Source organism: Dipodomys ordii, unplaced genomic scaffold (assembly GCF_000151885.1).
Source record: "Dipodomys ordii isolate 6190 unplaced genomic scaffold, Dord_2.0 Scaffold78, whole genome shotgun sequence".
NCBI lineage: Eukaryota > Metazoa > Chordata > Mammalia > Rodentia > Heteromyidae > Dipodomys > Dipodomys ordii.
This window is the reverse complement of record NW_012267294.1, coordinates 388319-400650: the sequence shown is the minus strand read 5'-3', so window position 1 is coordinate 400650 and position 12332 is coordinate 388319. Positions and strand designations below refer to the sequence as shown.

Here is a 12332-nt window from a genome sequence, read left to right as displayed (position 1 = left end):
TTGAGACACACCTCTACTTCTGGCTTTTTTACTGATTCATTGGAAATAAGAATCTCATAGACTTTTTTCATGGACTTTTTATCCCTAGCTGGCTTCAAACTGCAATTCTCAATATCCATCTTCTTTTTTTTTAATTTTTTTTTAAATTTTTATTTTTATTTTTTGTGAACATACTGTACAGAGGGGTTACAATTACATGGGCAAGATAATGAGTACATTTCTTATCAAGCATTGCAGCCTCCTCCTTTGTTTACCCTTCACATCCCTTCCCAGCCTCCCCCCGCACCCCCAGATATCCATCTTCTAAGTAGCTAGGAGTATAGGCATGAGGCACCAGTTTCTAGCCAATACTACACTTTGCAGATATTTTCTTCCATTCCATGAGTTGTTTTTTACACTGTGCCTTTTGATTCATAAAAGCTTAAAATTCTCTTGTTTACCATTTGTCTATTTTCCCTTTTGCTGCCTATGACTTTGGTATCATATCTGAGAAGTATTGCCAAATACAACACCACAAAAATTTTTCACTCTGTTCTCATCTAAGGAGTTTTATACGTTTAGCTTCTTTGTTTTTAAACCTTTGATTCATTTGAGGTAATTTGTGTATATAATATAGGCAAGGCTCCAACTTTACATTTCGGATGTGAATATTCAGTTTCCTAACACCATTTATTGAAAACTAATATTTTTTTATTCAATAATCTTGGAACACTTGTTGAAAATAATCTGACAAAGCCAGATGCTGGCGGCTCACTTCCTTAACCCTAGCTACTCAGGAGAATGAGATCTGAGGTTGTGGTTCAGGCTGTGTCACTCTTCTGTTCAGTTAAAAAAATAGCTAGAACTAGAGCTTAAGTGGTGGAGTGACAGCCTTGAGTGAAGAAAACAAGTTTCAGTGTGAGGTCCTAGTAACAGCAAAAAACAAAGGGAAGGAAGGAAGGAGAAAGAAGGAAAGAAAAGAGAAAAAGAAAGGAAATAAGGAAGAAAGGAAGGAAGGAAAGAGAGAAAGAATGAAAGAAAGAAAGGAAGGAAGGAAGGAAGGAAGAAAGAAAGGAAGCAAGGAGGAAGGAAGGGTCTAATCATATATGTTATGATTTATTCCTGGCTCTCCAATCTGTCCCATTGGTCTGCTGTCTGTCTGTCTTGAGAGCAGTACTCAAATTGTTTTGAGTATTGTGGTTTGTGTAGTTTTGAAATTGGGATCTAAAAGCTCCTTTCTTAAGCTTAATTTAGCTACTCAGGATTGCTATTCCCAAAGCTTTCTTTGTGATTTAAAAAATTTTTTAATAAAATAAATGTTAATTTTATTGGTAACAAAACATTATAAGACAAATTCAGTAGAATGCTGCACTGTCAAACATTCCCCTACATAAGCAAACCACAACTCTCCAATGAACACACCATGCACTGAGTAAAGCCTATATTCTGTTACCTGTCAGACAAGGTTCTCCAGATTTACTCTGACTGCTGCCCCTTGTTATCTGTCTGGCATTTATTTCTGATTTCTTCCTTGATGCCTAACTACTTGTACTTATTTTTGTGCGTGTGTGCTGGTACTAGAACTTGAAGTTAGGACCTCACACTCTTCTTGCTTGCTTAGCTTTTTAACTAAAGGCTTACACTCCACCACTTGAGCCACACCTCTACTTCTGATGTTTTGCTGGTTAACTGGAAATAAGAGTCTTTTGGATTTGTCTGTTTGGGCTGATTTTACGTTTTGATCCTCATATTTCAGCCTTCTGAGTAGTAAGAACTATATTCTCATGAGCCAGCTGTAATTATAATTGTACTTCTTACCACAGCTCATTCTCACTATGCTGCTGAACCTTAGTTTATTCTGTTCTCTCTGCCAAAAACACCCTTCCCACTTGTTTTGTGATTGGGTTTTTCTACTTGCTCCTTTAGGAATTAGATGATATGTTACCTTTGTCCAAGAATCTTTCCCCAAACATCCAGGTAGGGTAAGATCTATCTTTTCCTTTTTTTTTTTTTAGGTTTACCATTCTGTGTCAGTTTATGAGTACAACACATCTTGATCAATATAACTCCTTTTATCTTTCTCTCTCATCCACCCATACCTTCAATTTTCCTAGTTTCATAGGATTATTGAATATTCATTTTCATTGAATATGATGATTGTGTTCACTCCCTATGCTCCCTTGCTTCATTTGTCTATGCATATTTTTCCTCATAGCTAGAAGTTAGATCTAATTTATAAATGTACAAGTAAACACATATGGGGTAGTATCATGTATATATAAACATTAACTGAAGTATGGTATTTGCAGGGGAGAATTCAAATGATATACCTTACAGGCTAGAAAAAGTTACAGGCTAACACATGAACACCAGAAAATTGTTATTCGATATGTATGTGGGGGAGGCCCTGGGGAGGGGCTAGATGAATGAAGATCCTACGGGGGTTTTTTTGTTTGTTGTTTTTTTATGTTTTAATGGTCCCTGTTTCATGCTGTTTGGTGAAGATGTATTGTATAGTAGTTTTCTATATACTCTTCATACTCTGGAACTTGATCTTTGTTCAAACACAGTTTAGAATATGTAGATAACATCTGTTCGAATTAGCAGACCTGAAAGGTATTTGGTGTCTTCCAGAGGAGGGCCTGCTTCCTAAGGATGGCAAAAAGAAGTTTAATTGGAAGATCCTCTAATGTTGATACTGGGTATCAGACTCATGAAATATAGGAACATTTATAGAGAAATCTAAGTATCAGATGACTTCTACAGAGGAGATTTGGAAAATTCCCCTGCTACCAGGTCAAAACACAGGGCTTCTATTCAAAAAAGTATGTGCAGTTCAAGTCATTCCAAAGGCCACTGGGCGAAAGTCCAATTCCTCTGTGGAATAGTAGCCCTTTCCTGGAAGAATGCCAGAGGCCCTGGGGACCTTTTTATTTATTTATTTTATTCTACAGTGCATTTAGATGGAAACGTGTTTTATGAAACTTGAGTTCTTGAGAGTATTTCTTCAAATGTCTTTGTATGACTATAGATACTGCCATTGTTTTATGGGTCGCAGTGGGCTTGGTTCCTGGGCCATCCAAGATGAACAGATGAACATAGGAAAGAATGAGGAATGATAGACACCCACCATAATGGTCAGAGAAAGGGAGCAGGTTGCTACAGCAGCCAGGACAAAAGATAGACTTTCTTACCAGCAACCTTTGTTAATCATAAACTGACATGTGGTATACCCAAGCAAGGAGCAGACACATAAAAGTACCAAACGACAAACATTCCAATCAAATCCTCCTTCCATACATGCTAAATTTGAGAGTAAGAATTCCCTAAGGGGACTGGAAGTGTGGCTCAGTTGATAGAGCACCAGCCAATGAGTGAGAGTATCAGATACTGAATTGCAGTCCTGGTCTTGGACCAAAAAAAAAAAAAATTCCCCTGGCTACTACTTGCTTGGTCCTCATATACATTTGATAGGTTTGGCTTGCCTGCCTGCCTGCTTACTCACCCACCTTCCTTCCTTCTTTTCCTTCCTCCCTCCTTTCCCACTCCTTCCTTTCTTCCCTCTTTCTCTCTTTCTCTCTCCTTCCCTCCCCTCCTGTCTGCTGTCTTCTTCCATCCCAACCTACCTTCCCTCCCTTCCTTCTTCCCACCCTTCCTCCCTCCTATCCTTTCCTCCCTCTCTCCCTCCCTCCCTCCCTTCCTTCCTTCCTTCTTTCTTTTATTCTCCCCCACCATTATCCCTTCCCTTCCTCCCTCCCTTTCACTTTTGGAAGTATACTCTTAGTGCCTTGTACCATCTTTATAGGTTCAATTGTTGCATCCAATCTTTCTCTTTTGGAGGCTTAGGCTTGAACACAGGGACTTATGCTCTTGCTTAGCTTTTTCTACACAAAGTTGGCACTCTATGACTTGAACCACACATCTGGTTCTAGTTTTTGGCTGGTTAATTGGAGATAAAAGTCTTGTGAATCTGTTTGCCACAGATTTCAGACTGTAATCCTCAGAGTAGTTAAGATTATAGGTACAAGCCACCAGTGCTCACCAATCATTCTTTTTTTCTTTTTACCAATCATTCTTGAAAAACAAAAACAAGCAAAAACATTGTGGAATCTCATATGAACTAAGACCAAATGAGTCCTTTAAAATCTTAAATGCTTGGGAATTTAAGGAAAGTAAGTAGTAAGAAGACAGTTGGTTGCACAGGTACAGATAAACAGTGATTACAGTAGCCCAGTAGAACATGATCACAACTATTTTCACCTTGGTCATGACAAACCCAATGTGTTTCACGTCACAATAATGCTGTTTCTTTTCTTAAAAACCCAGACTTATTTTTCTAGTAGACATGCTAAGATGGTTTCTTTGGAACTATAGTACTTTTAGCAATATGTGAGTTCAGAGTCTCTTCTTTCTAATTCTTTAAAAATAATGTGCCACAACTATGCTTATGGTAGCATTATTCACCACAGCTAAGATATGGACCAAAAAAATGTGATATATACACACACACACACACACACACACACACACACACACACACACACACACAATGGAATTCTATGCCTCCATCAGAAAGAATGACACTGCCCCATTTGTTAGGAAATGGAAAGACTTAGAAAAAATTAAGTGAAGTAAGCCAGACTCAAATAAACATAGGTCCCATGGTTTCCCTTATTTGCAATAACTAGTATACGTCTTGAACAAGCAGAAAAGTTCAAAAGCTATGCATATAAGACCATATAAGATGATGTTAAGTGAATGAACCCCATGATAGGGACACAAGAGGTTTTATCTTTGTTGCTGTTGTTTTTAATGTACTTATAATGTACTATGCGATTTTTTTTGTTTCTTTTGTATGTACTTCCCCCATGGTATAACCCCTGTTGTCACTGTATTTGATTCCAGTGCCCTGCATCTTGTATATACATTTTTCTAATTTGAGGAGGGGAAGAGAAATAACAAAATGCTGAAATAAGGATACAGGTTGATCCATTGTAACAATGAGATGTACAAGGCACTATGCTGAAAACGAACTTTACAATTTCAAGGAGGGGGGAGGGAGATATTGAGAAGGTGGGGAGGGAAGGGATGGTAGGGGAAAAACAAAGGAGGGGGTAACAATGCATGGTAGGAAATGTACACATTACCTTATCCATGTAACTGTATCCCCTCTATACAGTATCTTTACAATAAAAAATATATTAAAAATGATGTGCCCAAAAAGGTTTCCTTTTTGATATCTTGAGACACCCCCCCCCTGCTTTGTTGTTCATGGAGTTTAAATTCAATGCCTAGGTTCTGTCCTTGAGCTCTTTTGCTCAAGGCTGGCCACAGAGCCACTTCTGATTTTCTGGTGGTAAATTGGAGATAGGAGTCTCACGCCTTGCCTTTCCCAGGCTAGCTTTGAACTGAGATTCTCAGATCTCAGCCTCCTGAGTAGCTGGGATTATAGTTGTGAACCACCAGCACCCTGTGAGACCTTTCTCTTAAGACAATATTATAGTTTGTCCTAAGGCAGGGTTCAAAGGGCTGCTCTGACTTTTGGTCTCTATGGCTTTGGTTTCCTCAAATAAGAATTTTCCCCTTTAAAACAAAACAATGCTGTATGACCATATTTTTGTGTCATAATTGCTGCTTGCATACCTGTCTGCATCACAGGATGAGACTTTGATGTCAAATTACCTTCATGTGCTCAGCAAATGTTGGTCAAGCACCAGTGGAAAACTCAGTTCTGTGCTACAAGCTATTGGCTAATCCAATGGAAGATACTCATGGAGTATCTATACTCTGCTGGGAAAGTATGGTCCCTCTATTCAAAAAGCTCCAATTCCAGGTAAGTTTAGGAATAAGTAGCATGCAAAAGGTTTAGCAGTCTTAAACTAGGGGCTACAGTTGGGGGAGGACTTAACAGACAGTAGGTGACGGAAAATACCAGGCCTTGAAGAATGAATACAGTGTGTGTGTGTGTGCTGGTCCTGAGGCTTGGACTCGGCCTGGGCACTGACCCTGAGCTTTTTCACTCAAGGTTACTACTACTCTACCACTTTCAGTCACAGCTTCACTTCCGGTCTTCTGGTAGTTAATAGGAGATAAGAATCTTTTCTGCCCTGGCTGATTTTGAACCACAATCCTCAGATCTCAGCCTCCTGAATAGCTAGGATTATAAGCATGAGCCACCAATGCCAAGTGTTGATTGTAATTTTGTCAGTTAAAAAATGAGTTTTAAGTTGGCTCTGGTAGCATATACCTGTAATCCCAGCACTCAAAAAGCTGAGACAGGGGCTGGGAAGCTGGCTCAGTGATAGAGCACTTGCCTTGCATGCCAGAGGCCCTGGGTTCGATTCCTCAGCACCACATAAGCAGAAAAAGCCAGAAGTGGCGCTGTGGCTCAAGTGGTAGAGCACTAGCTTTGAGCTGAAGAGCTGAGGGACAGCACAACCAATCAAAAAAAAAAAAAAAAAGCTGAGACAGAACTGGGGGAAAGTGAAGGAAGAAGGGATGACGTTGTCCAAAAAAAGAAATGCACTCAATACCTGACTTAGGAAATGGTAGCCCCTCTGTGGTATAATATCTTAGTAATAACAACAAAGTATACATACATATATACATACATACATACATATATTTACATATATATGTATATATGTATTTATTTATTAAAAGCTGAGACAAGAGAACTGTGAGTTTGTGACCAGGCTAGCCTGGAATAAAATAAATAAATAAAACAGTAGTAGGGACTATACATTTGGGCAGTTAAGGTAATTATACAAAAAATATGAACAACGGGGAGAATTTGAACCTAAGTTGATAAGTAATAGGAAGCAATCAACTGTAGACTGAGGAGTAGAAAGAAGATATGACCAGTGACAACTAGACAGGACATGTTGGTGACAGACACCTCCAGCTAGATCTGGCAACATGAGCTGAATGGAAGGTAATAGGGTGGGATTGGGAGATAAAAGGAGCAATCGAGAGGAGAAGAAGGGATGGTGCTTGGCATATGGAAGAGACAAACACATGTCTACTGAGAAAATGTTATTAAAATGTGTAACAGGAGTTGTTGATGTAATAATAAGGGATAAAGCTGGTTACCAGTGGTTCACACCTACAACCATAGCTACCCAGGAAGCTGAGATCAAGGTTCCAAGCCTAGTATGGTATATACAGGGGAGAATTGCAATGGTACAACTCCTTTGCACAATGAACTTACAGCTGAACAGCATAAATCTAAAACATTATTACCATGAAGGCTGGGAACTTCATAGTGGGGGAGGACAGACACATTAAAACCAGGTACCTTGAGGGGATGAATGGAGTTGGGAAAGATCGGGGAGAATAATGGATGGGGCAAATTGGATCCAAATGTATTGTACTTGGTCTGGGAGCATGGCTTAGTGGTAGTGTGCCTGCCGAGGCAGACTCAATGGCAAATAGCCAGTCACTGTCAACTGTCCCCCTGGACAAGGTTTTGCTCCTCCTCCTGAATAGAGGACTTAATATACTGAAATTTATCTGTAAATTTTAATAAGAATCCAGTAGGAGCCACACATTAATAAGAAACTAATAGTAGTTAATACATGCAATCCTCTAGCTATTTAGGAGGCTGAAGTCTAAGGTTTGTTTGAAGCTAGACTTGATCGGAAAGTTGGTGAAACTCATCTCCAATGAATTAGCAAAAGGCCCAACCTGGAGGGTACGGTTCAAGCGGGAGCATGCCAGCTTTGAGCAAGAAAAGCTAAGGGACAGTGCTCTGGCTCTGAGTTCAAGCCCCGGTACCATCTATATAGCTAATAGTGACATTAACTACAGGCAGGAGGGCCTGGATTTCAACCTGAAATGGTTTATCTGAGGGAAACTTCTCACAGTGCTGTGTGGGCTTTTAGATGGAGAAGGTAAATGTGGCTGGCCAGTATCCTTGTAACGTTAATAATGGTGACAATTCTTTTACTGATAGTGATGTTCCTTCTCATGAACAACTTACAAAATAACCACCAAGTCTTTAGGCCCATCCTTTCCCTGCAGTGTGAGCAGGCAGACAGATGGATGAGACCCAGCGATCTGGAGGACTTGTGTGCCTCATCGCTCAGGAGTGTTCCGTGGCCATAAATGGAAACGGTGTTTCCAGTGCTGCTGTTGTACCATGTCTCCTGGACTTAAATGGAACTAAATTCTCTTGCAAAGATAGAGAGGAGGGGAGAGGAGAAGAAGGGGGTTCCTCAGGCCAGGAGTTGGCTGCTAGGCTGTCCACAAGAGGTCCAAGTTCAAATATGCTTGCAAAGAAAGCTTCAGTTCCATTTTCTGTCCTCACACAATGAAGCTGTTGTGTGTGCGGAGGCTGGGAGCCGGCAGCTGCATTTCTAGGGCTCAGTGGCCAATGTCTGTTTGATTCCTTTTTGATTCTCTGTTGGAGACCTACCTTACAGGACACACATATTTCTAGTTGGTCATGCTGTAAAGTCAAGGAAACAGAATGCTCTGAGCAGGAGTTGTCAGTCCTCATTAGCCCACAGCCTCAGTGAGTCAAGGAGCAATACAAGACTAAAGACTTCCAGTAAGACAAGGAGTCATTAATCACCTTCTCCTCCCTTTAAATCTTTGCCCTGCTGCTGATGACCATTTTAGGTGGGTAAGTTCCTGGACTTTTTTTTTTCTGGGCCCTTTTGCTGTGCTAGTTTCATTTTGTAAACTACCCCCTACAGGAACGTGTTGAATAAATGCCCATCTGATTTTCAAAGTCCAGAGGGACGTCAGTGCCTACTGCTTACAGGATTTAATCAGACGGTTCCTGAATTGGCTCTAATCCTCTCTTTGGGAACAATTCCTAGAGTGATAAATCCCGGCTCCCCCTACTCCACCTCCCTCCCCCACCCCAAACCTCAGCCCTAGCTCTTTTTTTTTTTTTAACAGATTAAAAATTAAACATGTTGATGCAAAAGAAAATGGAAGCTTAGAGGTGAGGATGAGTAAATGCATTTAGATAACAAGATAGTAAATTTGACATTTGGTTGACACTGTGTGCAGTGTCTTTAGAAGTCCTTTTTAAATTGAATGCGTTTAATCCTCAGTGTGACACTATATTGCCTTTGTCACCTTAAATATGGGGAAACTGAGGCATGAAGAGGCTAAACCATGAAGCCAATAGGTGGTTAGGTTAGTTTCCTAAATCTGATATGTATGCTCATATGTGTGTGTGTGTGTGTGTGTGTGTGTGTGTGTGTGTGTGTGTGTGTGCTAGTACTGAGGTTTGAACTCAGGGACTCATGCACATTTGTTTGGCTTTTTCACTCAAGGCTGGTACTCTACTACTTGAGCTACAGCTCTACTTCTGGCCTTTTGCTGGATAATTGGAGATAAAAGTCTTGAGGGCTCTCCAGTCAGGCCTGGCTTCAAACATCAATCCTCCGATGTCAGCCCTGAGTAGTTAGCTTTATAGGTGTGAGTCACTAGCACCTGCTCTAAGTTTGGTACTTACAGTAGCCAGATATCATACTAAATTCCTGTGAGCAGTGTTGCCTCTTGATTTCCCAATGACCTACGTGTGTTTTGGTTCTGAATATAGTTCCTAATCACTCACTGATTTCAAGTGGATATCCAGGCATTAATAAGAAGTAATGGGGGAAAGACTTGGAAAAAATTATATGAAGTGAAGTAAGCCAGGCCCAAAGAAACATAGGTCCCATGGTTTCCCTTATTTGCAATAACTAGTATATGTCTGAGTCAAGCAGTAAAGGTCAGATAAGTTGATGTTAGGGAAATGAACCCTAAGATATGTATTCAAATGTTTTTTTTCTTTCATGCGATTGTTTCTAACACATTTATAAGATTATTTCTTTGTTGCTTTGTATGTCCCTCCCCCACGGTATAACCCCTGCTTTCACTGTATTTGATGTTGTTATAATTTGTGGAGGGGAAGGGAAAAAACAAATCATTTAAATAGGGATACAGGTGGACCCATTGCAACAATGAGACGTACAAGTCGTTATGTCGAAAACGAACTTCACAACTTTGGGGGGGGGAGGAGGGTTGGGTTAGGGGGGTGGGAGGATGGGATGGGAAGGGGAAACAAAGGAGGAGGCTACAATGTTTGATAAGAAATGTACTCACTATCTTGCCCATGTAATTGTAACCTCTCTTTCACAATAAAAAAAAAAGGTAATGGGAAAGTAAACAAAGTAGAGAGTGAAGGGTAAAGTCATGGCACTGAGTACACACACACACACACACACACACACACACACACACACACACGGTTCCGCAGGCTCCTCCCCTGCCAGGTTATACATAGACCTGCCCTGAGGGATCAGTTCTTCCCATTCCAGGTCGTGGGAAGGGGCAGGAAGTAGAAGTTTTCCTTTCCAAGAGCCTGGCAGAACACCATGTTTAGAGAGGAACACATAAAAGTTGACCAGTAAGGCCAGGCACTGGTGACTCATGCCTGTAATTCTAGCTACTCAGAAAACTGAGATCTGAGGATCGTAGTTCAAAGCTAGGCTGAAGAGAAGAGTCTGTAAAACTCTTATGTCCAATGATTAGTCAAATTAATTGCTTAATGAATTGAACCAGAAGCAGAGCTCCCACGTGTCTCCTATTAACCTCCTGTCATAACATTCTTGGCTCCATCCTGGAGTTAAGAATTCTATTTTGGAGAGGAGGTTACTGTTCTGAAGCAACAGCAGGCTTTCTGGCTCGGAAAAAGGAAGACACAGATCGATTCTCTTCCGCTGAGCATATGGATAAACAGGGCTGCCCACAGCCAGTGGCCTGCAAGGATGAGGGTCACCTCTTAGCTGTTGAGATACCTTGCTGGCTTGCTGACAGGCCTCTCTGAGTTGGTGGGCTCCATCACGGCCATCCCATTGGCTCCTTTACCAGGTCTGTTATGGCTCATCCACTTTACTTTTGAACAAGGCTGAGACTCTGGAGACAGGACTGTGCTGTTCCTTTCCTATCAAGGCCTTCTTGGAAAACACAGTGGTTAGGCAGTACAAAGAAACTTTCACTCCTATTTACCAGGGTCAGCTATGGAAGAAGAGGTAGACTTGGCTGGGTGCAAGTGGCTCACGACTGTAATCCTAGCCAGTTAGGAGGCTGAGATCTGAGGATCATGATTTAAAGCCAGCCAAACCAGGAAAGTCTTGTGTGACTCTTATCTCCAATTAACCAGCAAAACATCAGAAGTGGAGCTACGGTTCACGAGGCAGAGTGCCAGCCTTGAACTAAAAATTGTGGTGCAGGCCCAGACCTAAGTTCAAGCCCCAGTACTGGCACCAAAAAACAATGTAGACTTCAAAGAATTGTTAGCTAGGTCACAAACAGCCATCTTCAGTTAGACGAATTGTGATTATTTTGATTTTCTGAAGCATAAATATTCTTTTAGTTTTAGTAGGTTTGGAAGACTTCCGTTTAGAATGAAAGTTTATTTAGAATGGCAAGTTTTCATTTTAACAAATGAAGATCTTCTATCTGTGGTTCCTTGTTTCTTCCCCACACAGCTATCATAGCTATGCTTGCTGAGTGAATACTATGTACCTATACCATGTTGAATGTTTCTCTCAACAAATGCTGCAGTAGGGCTTATTACAAACATCTGGTGTGAATGCACAAGACTGAGAATCAGGGTGGTTAAGAGTCTTTCCCATGGACATTCACTGTAGCAGCAGTGAGATTTGAATCCCAGGTTTGTTTGACTTCAGACATAAAAATTATACTTTATGGTAGGTTGACCTTTCACCTGAAAATATGGTTTCCTTCCTTCCTTCCTTCCTTTCTTTTTTCCTGTACCAGTACTGGGGCTTGAACTCAGAGTCTTGTACTCCTACTTGGCTTTTTTGTTCTAGTCTGATGCTCTATCACCTGATCTGCAGATCCAGTTCTGGCTTTTTGCTGGTTACTTGGAGATGAGTCTTATAAGACTTTCTTTCCTATGCTGGCTTCAAACCATGATCCTCAGATCTTAGCCTCCTGAGTAGCTAGGATTATAGATGTAAACTGGCAGTAACCAGATGGGAACTATTATCTAATCAAACACCTCCTAATAGGTGAACAGAGCCATGGAATAAACAGTTTAACTTTGGGGCTGGGAAGGTGGCTCAGTGGTAGAGCACTTGCCTTGCATGCCTGAGGCCCTGGATTCGATTCCTCAGCACCACATAAGCAAAAAGATAAAAGCTGGAAGTGGCGCTGTGGCTCAAGTGGTACAGCACTAGCCTTGAGCTGAAAAGCTGAGGGACAGCGCCCAGGCCCAGAGTTCAGGCCCCACGACTGGACTAAAAAAAAAAAAAAAAAACCAGTTTAACTTTGTAAAACCTAATGCCTTCGTTGTTCATCTTTCTTTTCTTTTTTTTTTTTTTTTT

General features: G+C 40.9%; 1 protein-coding gene and 1 long non-coding RNA gene across 4 annotated transcripts in view; one reads left to right on the top strand and one right to left on the bottom strand.

Moving 5' to 3' along the window:
- The window catches only part of LOC105991955 (adenosine receptor A3-like), a 150143-nt gene that overhangs the window by 84510 nt on the left and 53301 nt on the right, over positions 1 to 12332 (top strand). The window lies entirely within an intron of this gene.
- LOC105991956 overlaps positions 1 to 12332 on the bottom strand; it is a 47287-nt gene that overhangs the window by 29717 nt on the left and 5238 nt on the right. Inside the window, exon 3 of one of the 2 annotated variants that reach the window (XR_001175382.1) lies at positions 2508 to 2628. The exons of the other annotated variant lie outside the window; for it this stretch is intronic. This is a non-coding gene — a long non-coding RNA (uncharacterized LOC105991956). Of the gene's footprint in view, positions 1 to 2507; positions 2629 to 12332 lie in introns of those variants that run through there. 2 annotated transcript variants of the gene reach the window in all.